Here is a 19,350-nt window from a genome sequence, read left to right on the forward strand (position 1 = left end):
ACCCTGCCTTTGGGCTGAAGGGCCTACCAAAAGGGTGACTTACAGTGTCCAAGTGCAGTGACTGCGATATAAGGCAAGCCTAATATCTAAATTGAAAGAAGCATAAACTGTTTCAGACAGACTGCAATAGCAGGCTTGCAGACACAGTTTGTGTGGGCTCCCATGGGTGGCATAATAGATGCTGTAGCCCATGGGAGACCCCTGGTGTACCAATGCCCTGGGTACCTAAATACCATATGCTAGGGACTTACATGGGTGCACCAGTATGCCAATTGTGGGGTGTAAAAGCTCACCAGCAACCAAATTTAGAGGAGAGAGCACAGACACTTGGGTCCTGATTAGCAGGATCATAGTGTACTACAGTCTAAATACACTGACACCAGGAAAAAAGTGTGGCTAACTATGCCAGAAAGATGCTACTTTCCTACAGCAGCATTTATTGGGGTCCTGCAATCGGATTCCTTTGAGGACATGGCAGGGGGTGAATTGGAACACCCAAATATTTTCAGATGCAGCAGGTGAAAAAGGCTTTGGTTTATACTGCCACGGTAAATGTTGTGCAGAACAGTGAATGGCAGTTGGACGGTCGTAGCATGGCATTCTCAGAGGTTTTCTCTCTGGTCGTGGCGGTGATGGTCTGGAGGGAGGAGTTGGCCCACAAGAGAGGGGTTTTCAGGAAAGACAATATGTCAGTGGTGGAATTGGTGAGCAGGCAATCTGTCAGGGATGCCCAAGTGCTTAATCTTCTGCTGGTGTTCGTGCTGGGTTGCTTGAGGTATGATATAGCTTTTAGGGCTAGACATGTGCCAGGTGTTAACAATGACATTGCAGATGCATTGTCTCGTTCGCAGTGGGAGAGATTCCATGGACTGGCCACAGCTGCAGGGACCGACAAGATCCATATGCCACCAGATTTCTGGAAAAGAGGAGGGAGAGAGAGATTGCAGAATGACTCATGCAGGCGACGGGAAGAGTGGGCTAGAGTGGAGGATGTGGTGCAGTATAATTTGAGATTGATTCGGAAAGGACAATCGAGGGTCACCATTGCTGGGAAGTTAGCTGGGAAAGCGTTTATGGGGAAACTGTTCAGGGGATATGCAGCGTCGACAGGGGAGCTGGGTAAAAGAATTTTGGAGGGGTGGACTAGGGTAATAGGCTGGGTGGCACCAGCCAGAAAACCGGTGACATTGAAGCTATCAGGGGCAGTGATTGGGGAGTTGCCCAACATATGCCGGGATCAGGTGGAAGCTCTACTTCGTAGCACCTTGATGTCCTGTATGTCCTGTATGTTTTCAGGGCATTCAGGATATCAAAACTGTTGGGGGGGAAAGAGGGGTGAGGTTTGCTATGGAAAGACATGCATCTAACTACAACTGTCCAAGACTGATCGGAGGGGTAAAGCGGTTTGACTGCAAAAGTATCCCATCCTTGGGGTCTGCCTAGTTCATTGGGGTTTGACATGGCTTTCCAGATACATAGACATTACAGGCTAGACATTACAGTCTAGACATTACAGGCTAGATTAGGATTTTCGGGATAGCGAGAGGAGGGTTTTTTACTTTAGGGTTGGCTGAGCTATGCAGGTGCGTAGGGGCTGAGGGCTATGTATTGTTGTCTCTTTAAGACAGGTGCAAGGCGCTAGTAGTTGGTCCACAAGTTTGCAGGGCTTTGGATAAGGTTATTGTTGCCATGGGCAAACCAAGCTGAAAGAGAGAATATGAACAAGCTCACACGGTAACCAGGCAGCAAGTTAAAGGTTACGCCATAGGAAGTTCAGTTTAGTAGACTTTAATCGATTCACTGTTAAACGGTAGGGAGAGCTAAAAGTGTTACTCTCACGGGAGTGCAGAAGGTCCTAATGTAGATACTTGCTGGGTATGTTATGTGGGGGTGGGGTAGGAATAGTACGTGACAAAATTGTATAGTGTGGTTTTAGTTTTGCAAGGCGGTGTGCATGGGAAAATCTTTGTGATGCGCACCTGTTTCAATAAAGCTGCCTTTTTCACATATATTAAAGTGTCATTGGTCTGTGCTGTGCTCCCCTTTCACCAATATTTACATGGCGACCTCATCTTTCGAAATACAGCTGCATCATACTGAAATAAAATGTAGGCTCTTTTCGATGTGCCAGCCAGGCGTCCTGGCAAAGTTAGCAGGTGGGAATAGAACTGGTAATCAAAGGACTGTTTGAATAAATGTCATCAGGTATAGTAGTAAACAAAAAGACTGCGAGTAAGTAATAAGATATTAAATAATATTTCAAATATTAAAGTTACTGAGATCATGCTGAGGTTAAACTGCTGCCTTCGAGGAGCTCGCACATTGATGTTGCAGCAAGCCATTATATGTTGTGAAATCACATCCCTGGTTGCAGTTGCATCTCTGGGGTGATGTTTTACAAATGGGTTGTAATACTAGAGTCTGTTCGGAAACTCTAAATTGTTCCTGTACACCAAGGACAGGAATGGAAGAGACCTCTAGAAGCTCCAGCCTCGGGTGATGTAAAATTCATTCCATTAGCATCCACAAGTATCACATTTACACCTGTACTGCTACCTGAGATCCCCACAGCCTCCGCCAGTGGTTGGTTTGCAATAGGAACTCACCAGTGGTGTCTGTGTCAGAGTAGCCTCGTTCGTAGGTGCTGATCCAGTGTGTGCATGCACAGCTACTGACCTGGCTGTGAAACACAGTTACAAGATCCTTTGCGCTGATAAGTTCTGTAAAATAAAGAAAACAATATTTTAGTAATTCTATTTAATTTGTTTTATTATATTAGAAGAAAAGACATCACAGTTACAATTCTTCAATACGTTACTTTTTTTTTTTTTTTTAAAGCACCATATTATTTGGAATCAACATCTTGAGTCATGTAGGCCCAAAGCCAGTGTCAAATAATTTACTGAATAAAAATATATACAAAACTGGAATGCCAACAGCATTAAGGTACATTGAAGAGGTGTTTGTTTCATTGGTCAGCGTTTATATTTCAGGAGTATTTGATAAGTATTAGGAATTATTTTTCTTTCTATATACAAAAGGTAGTGTAATAAGAATTAGTACCCACTCAAATAAAAAAGAATCAAACTAAAAATACATAAAGAGGGCCAGACACAATAGACTTCAATAGAAAACTGGAGATGGGGACAGTGCCAACACATTTGTATAATTTGCTCATTTTAGAATCGGTGTACTATGGATCCGTGCAACCAGTGTGGTGCACTGTAGCAGGCCCCTGGCCCACAGACGTGTCCATCTCAAGGTGTTGCTCTTTGGGGAGTGCATTGGCAGGACTTGATCTTTCTTGGGGATCAATAAAAAGACACAGGAGAACCAGCTATTTATTTTACTCCCTGCACATTCACGAGCAGGCAGGGTCCTAAAAGGATTGATCCCTTGCACTCACCACATTCTGTTAAAAGGCTGTTTAGATTCACATGTTCCCTATCCACTCACATACTTGCAGTGGAAACTCATGACCTCTGACCCTGCATCCTTGCAGGCAGGTCGCTTCCTCCTCACCACTGCTCTGGTAAGTGCTGCCATTGTTTTGGGCTTGTCTGGGCTTGTCTGGGCTTGTTTGGGCTTCTTGGCTTCTCCTCTCCTGGAAGGCCCCACCCCCCTCCCTCCTCCTCAGAGCTCTTCCCGCTCCTGACTCCTGCTGCCCCCGCCCCCTGCACTCCCATTGGAGGTTTCCCTCCCTCCTCCCAGCTGCCACTCCCTCCCACCTCCCCTCTTATGCCGGCCGCAGCGCGGAGGAGCCGTTGGCGCGCCAAAGGCAAGCCCATCTGTGCCCGTCCGCGCCAAGACCGCACCCAGCGCCAGACCCCCTGGCCAACACGCCTCCTGTGCCACCAAACACCTTTACACTGCCAACGAACTCCACGCCCTTAATCCAGGACGCTTCTCCATCTGCTTCCAGTCCACATCGATGTGCACCAAAGGACCCTTCTCCTGCAAAGCCTGCAATTTCACCTGCAACCTAACCTCCAAACTCCAAATCAAAACAGACAACCGCCTAAGATGCATCCTAATTAACACCCGCTCCGTCCACAAACATGCAATTGAACTCTGGGACCTCCTGACCACATACTCGCCCGACGTCGCATTCCTCACCGAAACCTGGAGGAATTCGGCCTAGGAACCAGACGTAGCCATAGCTATACCAGAAAACTACAAGATCACCAGAAGAGACCGAATCAACAGACCAGGAGGAGGAATCGCCTTAGTCCACAAAAACACCATAAGAGTCTCCACCAACTCCCACGACACCATCAACTCCGCCGAGCACCTCCACTTCAAAATCCACATCAACGCCAACAACAAACTCAGAGGAACACTGGTCTACAGACCCCCTGCACCTAGACCGCAGTTCTGTGATGACATTGCCGATGCCATCAGCTCCCAAGCCCTTGCCTCAACAGACTACATCCTCCTTGGTGACCTAAACTTCCACCTAGAAAATAACAACGATATCAACACCACCAACCTAATCGACAACCTCGCCAACTTCGGCCTCAAGCAACTTGTCACTACACCCACACACTCTGCAGGCCACACACTCGACCCCATCTTCTCAGCCAGCAACCACGTCTCTTTCAGCCACACCACCGAACTCAGTTGGACAGACCACCGCTGCATCCACTTCTCCTACCAAAAACCAGTCACTCACCACCACCGCACAAAACCCCCCCGACGCAACTGGAGCAAAATATCAACGGATCAACTGATCTCCACTCTCGCCCGGGCCCCACCCCCTGGGACCCCAGATCCCAACCTAGCCACCACCAACCTGCATCGCTGGATAGAAGATTGTGCCAACAACCTCGCACCGCTCAAAAAAAAAAAACCCACCTCCCACAGAATCAAGGCCAGCTGGTTCACCACAGAACTACAGGAATCCAAACGGCTATGTCGCAGAATGGAAAAAACCTGGCACCTTGACCCTATCAACTCCAACCACATTGCTTTCAAGGATGCCCTACGCAAACATCACCAACTGATCCGCACCACCAAAAGGACCCACTTCAAAAACCGCATCACCGCCAACGCTCACAACAGTAAAGAGCTCTTCGGCATCGTCAATGACCTCTCCACTCCCAGGACCTGCTCCAACAAACCCCTGCCATCACAGGAGTTCTGCAACTCACTGGCAACCCACTTCCGTCGAAAGATAGAAGAAATCCACAATAGCTTCAAACCCCAGACCCACCAGCTGACTACAAACACCCAAGAACCCAACGCTCCAAGCAACACCCACCTCATCCACACCTGGACCCCCGTCAACATAGAGGACACCGCCACCACCATGGCCTCCATCCACTCCGGATCACCATTGGACCCCTGCCCACACCATATCTTCAATAAGGCAAACATCATCATCGCCCCCCCACCTCTGCAAAACCATCAACAGCTCCTTCGAGTCAGCCACCTTCCCAGAAAGATGGAAGCACGCAGAAATCAACGCCCTGCTAAAGAAACCAAAGGCAGACCCAGATGACCCCAAGAACTACCGGCTGATCTCCCTCCTCCCCTTCCCAGCCAAGGTCATCGAACAAATTTTAAGCAGCCAACTATCCCGGTTTCTGGAAGACCGCAAGGTACTCGAAACCTCCCAATCCGGATTCCGCAGAAACCACAGCACTGAGACTGCACTCATTGCTGCCACAGATGACATTAGGAGCATGCTCGACGAAGGAGAAACAGCAGCACTCATCCTGCTGGACCTCTCCGCAGCTTTCGACACAGTATGTCATCACACTCTCCGCACACACCTACACAACGCTGGAATCCGCGACAAGGCACTCAACTGGATCTCGTCATTTCTCTCAGGCAGAACCCAGAGAGTCCGCTTCCCACCGTTCCTGTCAGAAGCTTCCAGAATCATCTGTGGAGTTCCCCAAGGATCTTCGCTCAGCCCCACGCTCTTCAACGTTTACATGGCCCCCCTCGCCAACATTGCACGAACCCACCACATCAACATAGTTTCCTACGCAGACGACACTCAGCTCATCCTCTCCCTCACAAAAGACCCTACAACTGCAAAGAACAACCTCCACAATGGACTTCACACCATTGCCAGCTGGATGGAATCAAGCCACCTCAAGTTAAACACAGACAAGACAGAAATCCTCATCTTTGGCACCAACTCCTCCACTTGGAATGACTCCTGGTGGCCCACCTCCCTAGGAACAGCGCCCTCACCAACCACCCACGCACGCAACCTAGGCTTCATCTTGGACTCCACACTCAGTATGACTCAGCAGGTCAATGCCATCTCCTCTTCCTGCTACAACACTCTCTGCATGCTCCGCAAAATCTTCAAGTGTATTCCCGTTGAAACCAGGAAAACTGTCACCCACGCCCTGGTCAGCAGCCGATTGGACTATGGAAATGCCCTATATGCAGGAATAACAACCAAACTACAAAGAATTCAGAATGAATCCGCCCGCCTCATTCTGGACATCCCACGCCGTGACCACATTTCCCCCCACCTCAGAGACCTTCACTGGCTACCAGTGTCAAAGAGGATCACCTTCAAACTCCTCATCCACGCACACAAGGCCCTCCACAACACAGGTCCAGCCTACCTCAATGACAGACTCACCTTCCACACCCCCACCCGCAATCTTCGCTCCGCCAGCCCCGCCGCACCACCGCCGGAGGTAGATCCTTCTCTCACCTAGCCGCCAAGACCTGGAACTCCCTACCGCTCCACCTTCGCCAGACCCAAGACCTCTTGACATTCAGGAAACGCCTCAAGACATGGCTCTATGACCAGTAGCTCTCCCCCCCAGCGCCTTGAGACCCTAACAGGTGATTAGTGCGCTCTATAAATCCTTGATTGATTGATTGATTGATTGATGTTGGTGACTCTGATTCCGTGTTTGCTTGTGTGCAATAATGCTCTGTTTGATGTGTCCGTGAAACAGGAAGAAACACAATGGGGGTCATTATAACTTCGGCGGGCGGCGGAGGCCGCCCGCCAAAGTTCCCAGGCCAGAACACCGCAGCGCGGTCAAATGACCGCCGCGGTGATTCTGACTTTCCCGCTGGGCGGGCGGGCGACCGCCAAAAGGCCGCCCGCCCGCCCAGCGGGAAAGCACCAGCAACGAGGAAGCCGGCTCCGAATGGAGCCGGCGGTGTTTCTGGTGTGCGACGGGTGCAGTTGCACCCGTCGCGATTTTCAGTGTCTGCCACGCAGACACTGAAAATCAATGTGGGGCCCTGTTAGGGGGCCCCTGCAGTGCCCATGCCAGCGGCATGGGCACTGCAGGGGCCCCCAGGGGCCCCACGACACCCGTTCCCGCCAGCCAGGTTCTGGCGGTGAAAACCGCCAGAACCAGGCTGGCGGGAAGGGGGTCGGAATCCCCATGGCGGCGCTGCTTGCAGCGCCGCCATGGAGGATTCCCTGGGGCAGCGGGAAGCTGGCGGGAAACCGCCGGCTTCCCTTTTCTGACAGAATGCCCCCGGAAGCACCGCCAGCCTGTTGGCGGTGCTTCCTCCGTCACCTACCCTGGCGGTCTATGACCGCCAGGGTAGGAATGACCCCCAATATGTCTTTCCCAATCCACTATGGATTTCTCTGATAAACCCTCTCAATGAGCTTTTCAATCTATCATGATGGATCTGCTTCCTGAATTTCACTTCCTGCTTTTTCTCAAGATGTGGGGCTTGCTGATTGGAGCCCGACAGACACAGGGTTTAATATTTAAAACCTGTTCACACCAAGATCATTCCTAGGTAGAAAAGGCTGGCTGATGTCACTGAATGTTGACACTACCTGACCAAAGGCTTGGCATCTGTGAAGGACATACTATGGAATGTACCCTTAGAAGGAAACCACAATTCCCAGGAATCTGTTGGGTTGTTCTATCGAGTCTTGAGCTTCTTGTAGAATCTTAAGGGCACGAGACTCGACGTCATCAGCACGTTGCTGGGAGACTTGTTTACCGTCTCCAGAGCAACAGGGATGCTTATTCCATCACGGCATTGGCGCGTTGCAGGGAAGACATTTTCAACGGTGATACGCACACCTTGTGTAACAAGCATATCACTTTGTTTCATTTTTGTGGTTATTTTACATTGCTTTACGATGATACGCACACCATATTGACTGCAGATTATTAACTTTTGTCAGTCCTCTACTTCAGGACGTTTATATATTTTTCAAACGGTGATACACACACTTGTTGTACACTTTGTTACGCATACCATTTTGGTTGAGAGTCATAAACTTTGCCATGCAGCACTCTATTGTACCTCCTCCTGTTTTTTCTCTGGATCCAGTTTCTTCAGAATCTGATTGAGATTCGTCGAAGGAAGGTTTAGAAGCCTATTTGGATGCTCTTGAAGGTGACTCCTTTACTCATAAGAAAAGAATTGCCATTCTATGTCATTGTTTGGGACCTGAAGGTTGTAAAGTTTTAAAACACATTCCTCAAGTTAGTGTACCATTGGCTGAGCAGAAGGGGATGGAGGAATTGATGAATATGCTTCTGCCATTAAGTCAATCGATGTTAGATTTAAAACGTGTAAAAACATCATTATGGAGAGGCATAAGTTTTACAAGAGAGTACAGGTCTCTGGTGAACCTGTTGCGAGATTTGTGTGGGCTTTAAGAATGTTAGCTGTTTCATGTGATTATAAAGCATGTGAGGATGAAATGATAAGGGATCAACTGGTTTGAGAAAACTAATAATAAGAAGGTACAAGAGACTCTTCTGCCTACGCCAAATGTAACGTTAGAGAAGGCGGTGGAAATTGCCACCAGAATTGAGAGTACCACTATGTTCATGGAGCAAATTAACACACCAAGTGATAAGGACTCACATCAGAGTGTATCTTTAGTTAAGCAGAAGTTTAACAAAAATCATATGAATGTTAGACCTGAAACATCTGTTAAAAAGGAGAATTCCAAGAAGCTAGAATGTTTTAGATGTGGTAGTTCTTCTCATTTAGGTAATGCAAGTGGCTGTCCGGCATTAGGAAAGAAGTGTTCCAAATGTTCTAAAGTTGGGCATTTTGCTAGGGTGTTTAGAGCCGCTAGTAGGACGGGATCGCGTTCAAAAGACAAGGTTCTTAAACTACTTAATGACAATATGGGTGGTTTGGAGTCTACAACCAGCGAGGAGGATGAAATTCTAACTGTCTCCAGTGTTTCTAAATTAAGCGAAGGTAGTAATGAAGGTTTGTTTTCTAACAAATCTAAAAGGCCTTCCTGCAAATTGTTAAGCAATGGATGTGAAGTTGTTGTTGTGGCTGATTCAGGTTCACCTTATACTCTCTTGAGTGAGAGGAAATGGAAGGAGTGTTTTGGCCATATTGAGCTTAGGAAGTCTCACATCTGGCCATTTATAAAACAGGGGGCACTATCTTCCCCACTCACCAACACCAGTCCAGCATTATTGTGCTCGACAAGTGAAGTGACGTGACTGACGTTACGTGCTCACTTCAACTGCTCCCTTGTAGGCAGGCCCAAAGTGAGTCTATTTGCTGGGCTGATAATCTCACAGCCCTGAGGCCTGTGAGGTCATCAGCTCAGCAAAGACCCAGCATCAAGGCCTAGTCTCCACCCCCTGATGACGGAGAGGCCAATGTAGCCCTGGGCGTTTTTATTCAAGCCCTGAAGCGCTTAACCTCCACGTCAATCAGGGAGTGGAGAGCATTGTCACCCCACCCTTTCCCAACTTGCCAGAGGGTGGGTGGGACCTCTCACCCTGTGACGAGCTGGGAAAGGGTGTGGCAGGCGGGAAGACTCGCATCAATTTTTGACGAGAAAAACAGTGCTTCGAACGTTTGATGGATTGACTAATTTGACTAAATCACCGAATGGAGGTATGTGAATATCAAATAATATAGCCATAAATGTCTAAATCAAGCGCTGATTGGTTACCGTTTGGTCTCTGGCAGGATGTCCCTTTCTAGACACCACATAACATTCACAAAACAATATAAAGTGCAATGTGCTTTGCGAGGACTGTGGGCTGGGGAAGGCATGAGGTGGAGTCATGGTTGGAGTGGGTGGCCTCTGTGGGCTGGGCACGGGTGCTGGAATCCTCCCATTGTTATGATGTTATTACTGGTTGGATTTGCAAGGGCCTTGAGCAGAGTCTCTGTGCATATGGAGTCTTGGGAATTCCGTGGTGCACATGTGGCGCCTTGTGATTATTTCAGTGGCTAGTAGAAATTCGCTGTGCATGAATGTTTGAGTACTGTTGATAGGCCGGCTTTTTTATCCATGGCATGGAGTTCTCACAGAATGTTTACAGCAGGTGCATCATAACTGTGCTGTGTATGAACATAATCACAGCCATTCAGCCTTCCTTTACGCTGCCACATCGCAGGTTCCTTAACTGCCTACAACATGGAGCACGACACCAGGGGTCAGACTGCTTTGTGATTTGCAGTGGTTGAAAGTAAGGGTGGGAGGTAACCTCTGCTCCGCCGCAGAGTTCACGGAGTTTTGCCTCTCCACGCTCGGCTTGGAGCACATAGTTCAACAAAAACTCTGCGGCGATGCTCACCCCTAGTTAATTTTATTTTCAAGCAGCGGGTTCTATTTAGGCTGCTAAACAAATGCATGTCTGCATTTTCCAACCTTATTGTCCCTGTCACATTTTGAAGTATCCACTTTGAAAATAAGACGTATCTGGATGCGCCTCTACTCACGTACAGGACAGATCAGTATGTCCCAAAAGTAAGCCCGCAAATGTGTGGATTTAACGAGTCGAAAGTTTCTTGTCTGGCTTGAAGTTCTGTACTTCATTATTCCCACCCAAAAAAACAAAAGAGTCATCAGCTTCAGTAAACATGCACGAGGAAGAGCGACCATGCCTTCTTTCCGCTATGACCTAACATCTAGCGCCGAGAAAGGGGTCTGGCTGTGAAGAGCTGACACAGGATGAGGAGAGCTCCTCTCCGCACAGCCCGCAGCAGAATACAGCAGCGTGAGCTTGACAGCATGCCAGGACAGTTCATGAGAACCATCTTTTGTCTGGAAAATGCAATATTGTCCGTATGTGGGAGACATCAAGTAGATCTCAGCAAGGGGTAATTATTGTCTCGCGCTTCTTTGTGTCTGAGCACAGTAATAGTACCGATCTCAAAGGTGCAATCTTTACATGCATGAACGTAGCCACTAAATAGCCACCCAGAGATCTCCACTCGTTAATGAGTAAATGTTTTTCTCCAAGAAATCCTGAGATGTTGCAACCTGACCTTCATGCCCGGCTGAGCGAACTACAGGGCAAGCCTTCCATCGGTGACACGAGTTACTTTCTACAAGTATGTAATCTAGAACTTCTAACTTGATGCGACAAATGGCATGAGAGCCATGCGGCCTGTACTTGCATCAAGTACGTGTCTTCAGCTAACTCCCTCCTGCAAACCTCAGCAAACCTCCTGATCCATAGATCTTTCTTTTCCACACCCTTTCCCACCTGTCTCCGCTGTGTGCTCCTCTGTGTTGCACACTGACTATCTGACTTCGCTATTTATTCCCTGTCTCTCTGGTGCCTCTACCAATGCAGTGAGTGTTGTATCTGGCCCCACAGGGCCCACCCACCTCAGGGATAGATTTAACTGTTTGGAAATTATAGTCCGCACAGTGTCAACCTGGGTGCTCAAGTGTTACCCTTTTATGGTATTGTAAAATCCCACTGAAATGTAGTGGACATGAATCCATGTGCGCAACCCTACTTGGGGAGCATTATGGGTAGGTGGAACTCTGCTGAATCTTGCAGAGTTTTTATGTAACTCCATGGAATTCCCTGAAGTAAAATTCCACAAGCTCCGCCCACCCCTAATTAAAAGTTAATTGCCATGTCTGGTTTCGTGCTCTGTGTTGAAGTCGTTTCAGAGAGAAGTGAGCCTGCCATACAGTAGACTAAATGAGTGCTGGCTTCTAACTGGCGTTGATGTTTATAACAGTGACTGTGTGTGTGTGGTGAAGCATCATTGAATACATTTGAATATTACAAGTGAGAAAGTACAGTCCTCCTACTTCATAGTAGGTCATGTAACTGGTGCACTACTCATGTAAAGTGCTCCTATAACTTCGGGTTGAGTTTGCACCTTATAAAACTCCAAAAACAAAAAACAAGGAGTAGTTTATCTTAGCTTTTGTAAATAAATTACACAGCAAGAGTTAATCAATGACGTGCTGTCAAGTAGGGGCAATAAGTTAAAGACAACCTTATATATCTTTATTGCTGGTAAATCAAGTGTAAAACCACCAAGCACCATATGGGACCTCCCCAGAGCTTGCATTCAAAAAGACTGGCATGTCTAGACTGCGTCAGACAGCTGTCTCATGCTCCAGATCAGTACAACATGCCAGAACCGGCCAGTATTAACTCTAAGTCATGAACACCAAAGGCACAAGAGACACTTGTTTTATTCTTACCAGTGAATACCCAAACCACCAAAACATAAGTGACATCAAATCAACTAGAGGCCAGCAGGACATGAAAAACACATGAGGAATTTTTTGTTGGTTAAGGTTAGCATGAGTGGGTTTAAAGTGCACTGAGAATGGAAAAAAACTGCTAATAGGAGGCCTTTGCCCGATTTCTTCATAGTAGGGTACTTTTAATTCCACAGTGGGTAGCACTAGGTGCTACCACTTGGATATAAAACAAAGGCTTTCTGCAACATGTGGAATAAAATGTACTGTTTCATAATCATGAACAAGCAGAAGGTAATCCAATGAATTTCAAATAATACATGCAAGTAAAGTGTAAAATGACATGTAAATCACGCATCACTGCAAACGGTATGGAGAAGACCTATCTTTACACTTCGTTGCCTAGTGAGTGAAGAGACAATACCCTTTGTTGTTTTTTTTATCACTAACTGAAGCATTTGCATTACCCTGTGTAGAGGGTGTAAGCTAGAATTCTCTTTTGATAATAAAATGCCTCTTTCCACAAAGCCCTATTACTCACCCACACACTTTTGTAATGTACACGTGGATCCATTTGGTAATACCTATAAAGTAGTTCAATCACTTATTTTATTGTGTTTAATGCAGTGCTGATAATTTGCCTTTCCGCATGGCAAACTATTCGCTAACATTTACACTCATGTAGTCACTCATAAAGCTACTCTATCTACATTGGCTTGCCTGGTGAAATGAAAACCATGTTCTTCGGCAATACTCTATTTGTCCTGCTTATGTATCATCACAATCAATGGAATGCTATAATAAAAAACATATATTTGGACCTGGCTAAAATTCATTGCTCACTCCTTTGCCCCTTTATAGCTTTGAGCCATTGGCTTTTATTTACTTCGCCTACTGACTTTTTCAGTGCCACCGGCCTTGATTTTCTGTAATCCGAATTGCTTTCTCAAGCTTTAGATTTTTATATGAATTCTTTAGCTTTTTGAAACTCGGAATCAACTATTATACGCCCCACCACTTTTAAAAGTCACCAGCCGCCACTGCTTACCTGGAAGAACGACTCTTCAGGATTCTTGGCCTCTAATATTGTTTGGAGATGGCGACCACCATTTTGATTCATTGGGGATATCTTTCCTAAGGTTTCATGGCAGTTTTGCTAGGCAATCGTAAGGCAATACTGCTGCAGCCACAACCTTAAGATTCGATTCATGTTTTTTTTTTGTCTGGAGAAGTTAAGTGCAGCAACAGAATTAAGAGGTCAGTTGTAGTTAAGAGAAGTAACCAGACAGCAAGACTTATTGTAAGAAGCTATCTCCAGGAAGTGTTTTCTAGAGGCAGAAGTATGTTACCTTGTCAGTAGAAAAAGATGGTAGTTCAATATTCATGTGGTATTGAATATTGTTATGGCTAATTTCAGATATATCAGTTTCTCTTCAAGAACAAAGTTAGGGGGTTACACTGAGATGCTCTTAATGTATGTCATACCCACTGTTAGATTACAAGTCACTTTTAATGACAGATTACTAAAGATATCTATTTGGCTTTAGATATCTATCTTGATCTGCTGAGCTCAGTGCCCAGCATCGTAACAAGCCAGAGTGATCATAGCCAGTGTCTCTGTTTTATCTGAATATCCCATTCCCCTTGCCCCATTTTCTGTATTGGCTCACATATACCTACTCTGTGGAGTGGATGATGATTTTTGGATGCGGTGATGGGCGGAAAAGCGCATCACTCCTGCTGCATTCCGAGGACAAGGTCAGTATTTCTGACACTTGTTTTATATCTTAATTTCCTTTTTCTGCCTACATAAGGAGCTGGACCTGTCAGTACCATGTGTTGCAAATGCTGTGGCAGGTTTTCCCTTTTGGTTACTTTTTGTCTTTTGTTTCCTATTTTTCCTGCCATTATGACCCTGGACCTCTTAAGGAAATGTCTTTGGAAATGTCTCCTGGATATCTGCTACTGCTGGATCCAGTCCCAATCTATACCGCTTTAGGATTTCTGACTATGTTCCTCTGTTATTTTCAGACCTGGATTTGACCTGTGTGCCTGGAGATTTGCTATACCACATGGCTTTATTGCTCCATTTAATGGCTCTTCAGTGAGACGCCAGTTGCTTCCACATGATGTTAAGTAATGTGAAGCACAATAGTGGCTGCATGAAGGAATCATCCTTATTTCTGGCAGAGAAGTTGTCTGACTCTTGTGCCCAGCGGTTGACATGCAGGGAATACTCACTTTTAAAGGGGATGGAATTTGAAGCAGGACTCGCAAATGTCTGTGAGTTTGTGCCACGGCGTCTTTTGGGGGCTTTTGGAAAATGTTCCATGACGTGCAGGCATTTACAATACACCACTGTTTATGATGCAAATCTATAAAGTCTTATAATGGCTTCAGTAGTTTTTGCAGCCAATAGTTATTACCGACTCTATACTCATCTGTCCAATATACTACATACATTGTTTTAGCAAACAGGAAGTATGCAGCAAATCACCATACAAATAAAGAAAAAATAATTAAACAAATGTCCTTGTTGTGGGCTGACAACGCACAAAGGCTTTGTCGCCATAATGGGAACCAAGAATGTTCCTCACCATAGGTCCTTTGAACCATATTATTTCATTTTCTTAATTTCTATTGCCACTTTAGCTCTTTCTTTCGTTAGGCACCACATGTTAAGAATATTGGGTTGGTGCATCCCTCAGGACATGGATGGCATTATTATTATGTCCAGAGTTCTATTTTAATAGTGAATAGAGGGTACTAAACGAGGCATTAAGAGGTATATTTTAATAGCCTTCATCAGGCAACTAATGAGCCGCAGTAGGAATGTTTTCCACGATGGTTCAAGATGTGTTTGTGTTACATAAATTATTGGAGCATGTCTTGAATTCTATTTATACCGTGTTCATCATATCGTTGAGGACAGAGAGTATTTTGCTTACATGCAGAAAAGCAGAACTCTGCTTTTGGTTTAAAAAATCGCGACAATGTGGAAAGAAGACACCTTATAGTTAGCATCATTGTTTACTTTGGAAATATATTGATAACAAAGGCCTGTCATATGATAAGATGGCTTTTGCTTACTTGGAGTGGTGTACGAGTTTTGATGATTGTGAGTAATTACGCAATTAACAAAATGGAATCGATATTTGATTAATTGGCATTAATATTGTCCCTAAATGTAACTCCAAATAGAAATCAAAAGAGGACACGCAGCTTTTCAGAATGTACTGCAAAGTAATAGCCTCATTTAGGGAGACTGGAAGGTGGGTGGAGGCCCTCGCTTCTTTAGTCGGGTGAGACTTTGGGCTTCATCTAGGGATATCGATCTCCCTGGCAGGGCTCTCTTTGCCGAAAGTGCCTTTGCTGGGGTCACTGACAGAATATCGGAAACTAAAATACTCTGGCGGCCCTGTAGTGGACAGGCTGTGAGTAAACAGTTTTTAATGACGGAGTCAGCTGTGGCTTTTGCCTTTGAAAACCTAGGAGTTCCCTAAACTCTAAGGGATCTATTTACTAAGTTTTTGAGCCGTGTTTGCGTGACACCAGTTAGGCAAAACAACGCTAAATCTTTTTTCTCTAACTTACTTTCCAGCACTAAACTTGTTCAGTGCTGGAAATGCACTCGAAAGTAGTGCAAAGCAGGTCACGGTGCTGCTTTGATTACTTAGCACCAAGGAGGGAGAGTGACACATTTCTGTAAATATGGCGCACTCCTGCTCTCTCCTTCTCATGCAGCGTAGTGCAGCATTTGCGGCTGCTGCACTTTGCTGTGTAACAAACTTGTAAATCTGACCCTAAATTACAAATGGAAACCACAAGTTTGGCATGGGAGGAGGGAGGATGGTGCTCCTGCTCCACTAAATCTTAAATGAGGCCCTAAGTCTCAAGTTTCTTGATAGCTGTGCTTTTCCTTTAGTTGAGACATGAAGGCCCATATTTATGGAAAGTTAGCGTCACCTCAGCGCCATTTATTTTAATCCTAAAACGGTGCTAACTTAACTCCATATTTACCCATTGCGACAATGAGTTGCAAGGTAGATGTTCCCTTCATAAAAATGACGCTAGCCCCCTAGCATCATATTTAACTCCTGATGCTGAAACGGCACGCACCTAGGAGGCGGACCTTAGAGAAGGCGCTAAGCCCGATTAGCAACATTATTTAACACCTGGCCAGACCAGGCGTTAAAGTGCTTGTAGGCCCATTTCCATGGGGACACACCATGGAAAGGACACATAGATGCCCACCCAAACCCCCAGCATTACCACCACCCACACCACAGGGACGCTACTGGAGGAGGGAGCCCATCCCAGTTAAGTGTATGTGTGTTGTGTGCCACTGGGGGCCCTTACATGGAGCCACCTGGCTGGCACTCGGTGTTTTGGGCTTGTCCTGGGGACACTGGTCCCCTGTGGTGGGCATTGGGGTTGTGGTAATACTCCTGCCTATACTTAGACAGGAGTCATTGTTTGGCTACTTGTGCGTCAAAAAATGACGCTAGGCTGACTAGCTGCAGATATTTTGCAGCTAACCAGCCTATCGTCATTTTTTAACCACTAGTGCCATTTCCCCTAAAGCCATCCTTCACTGGCTACTGTCTTTTTTAGAGACACTAGTCATTCTTTAGCAACATTGTGCGTCTTTTCTTCAATTTGGAGCACGGATGGCGTTAGGGAATGGTGTTAGCTCTCATTAAAGAAAATGTCGCACAACTGCACTAGCACAGTTGTGCTTCATTTTTCATAAATATGGCCCGAAGTGTTTTCACAACCATCCTCAGAAAAACTGGTTTGCTTAATAGCTTAATAGCAATCAGTGGAAGAGCTACTTTAGAGGCGATTCAAATTGCTTATTGGAAAAATCGATATTTTGTGTATTGTAATACCTTGTTCAAAACGAAAAAGGCACCTGTGTCTCGAACTAAAAGTGCAACCAATAAGCCAATTTGAGTGTTTATTTAAATGTTGGGTTACAGTCCTTGATGGCGAAAATCATACAGGACGCCTGTGAGTCCTCTCAGTAATCAACTTCGACCAGAAGCTCGTGGGACTCAGGCTCATTCACTGAAGCATTGACTCCAATATTGTCTCTTTAGGAAAATTATTTGGAGACTCGGGTATTCTACACACTATTAAACATGGATAATCTGCACTAAAGTTGGATAAGGGCGCTGTAAATTGTTTACAAACTTAAGTATTTAATGTGTTTAATATAAAGAAAAACACATGAAAACATGAAAGAGAAGAAAACGAATGAAAGCTCGAATACCTTGAGAGTGTTCTTTGAAAATGTCATATTCTACAAAAATGATGGCGACTGGATTTCCGTAGCAAGTGAACATTTTGAAATAAAAAAAATATATATTTGAAAAACATCGCCGGCTTTCAGAATGATATTTTTTGTGGTGCAAAAACTCCCGTAGTTTGGGAGCAAAATACATTTTATTGCTGGTTTTCGTCTATTTTGAGAGTGAATTTACACGGAAAAAAGGTCACAAAAGACCGACTAATGGGAAGTGGATACAAAAAATAGTTTAATGATAAAGGGTCGTATAAACTAAAGAGAATTAGTATACGAGGGTTTTTCACCTTTCTATAACCCGGCACAATCTACATACAAAACACTCCTGAAAAAAAAAACGAAATTTCATCAACTTAAGTTAAAAATGCATATGTAAAGTTGTGCAGTGGTTTCTTTCGAATAGTGTACTTTAATTTACTGCATCTATTATTGTCCTTCCCTCACCTCATACATCTTTAAGGAAAGAAAGTTTCAAAGGATAAGGTATTAATTAAAAGAAAGGCATAGACCAAATATGTGCAGAACAGTACACTGATAAATTATACATTTCCATGACATACAAGAAGAATTGGCGCAGGTTTTAGATCTTTATGTAGAAACTTGGATTAACGCTCTATAAATATGTTAAATAAATAAACTATAAGGAATGTGTGCTAGCAATGTCCCAAATGTTTGCTACCAATTCTAAGAATGGAGAGACCTTCTCAGAGAAGCAGTTGTTTTTAGATCTTGCTTACATACAGCTCTAGCTATTATTATTGAAGACCTAATGTGACCACTAAGAAACAAAGAATGTGCTTTGGGTCAGCTACTTACTCATACCTGGATAACTCTCGTCTGTCTCACTACCCTGCTCCTGATTCAGTGGCTTCAGTGGCTTTACTCCCTGTAATTCTGTTTGTTCGGCCAAGGAGCATTTGGCTTACAGTGTTTTGATTACATGGCATGCTGCCTTCCACTGTTGAAATTAGACCTTGCATTGCAATGCATCTGGGGAACTGCTTTCTCTTCCTTGAAATTTTTCCTATCTCAGAATTTGACATAACTGCATTTGGGTTTTATTACAAAATGCCTACTTTTGTTTTGGTTCACAAAATAACATCATTCAAATGTAGCTATCTCTGCTTCGAAGTTGATCAGTAGATGTGAGGGCAGCCAAAAATCATCAGGGAGCACACTGACACAAAACCACAGTGCACAACTATGAATCTTCGTTTTCCTGGGGTAGGATGAAGCTCCTTTCAGCTCACCAGTGTTGGCACTTCTGTACACACAATCTCATACTGGGCGACCCAGCGCAGTAACCAGTTAAGCAGTCTATAATCATAAGAAATACCACAAATTGACCTGCAGAGTGGTTAAAACTGCCAGACTACTGAAAACCATAAACTGCATGCTTGTTTCTCACACCATCCATCACACTGATTCGCGCTGCCTCCCATAACATCATAATAGCACCTGCTTGATCATCATTCATGACATGGAAACACTATCCACATACGATCACAAAACAAATACAACATACCTCCAACCACATGCCCTACATAGCGTAGCTTCAGCAGCGTCTCCTCGGCTATAGCGGAGGAGGGTAGCCCCTGTCAGCAGCAGCAGCTGCAAACCTTTCACAATAAAACAA

The sequence above is a fragment of the Pleurodeles waltl genome, chromosome 3_1, assembly GCF_031143425.1.
Source record: "Pleurodeles waltl isolate 20211129_DDA chromosome 3_1, aPleWal1.hap1.20221129, whole genome shotgun sequence".
In the NCBI taxonomy this organism is placed as follows: domain Eukaryota; kingdom Metazoa; phylum Chordata; class Amphibia; order Caudata; family Salamandridae; genus Pleurodeles; species Pleurodeles waltl.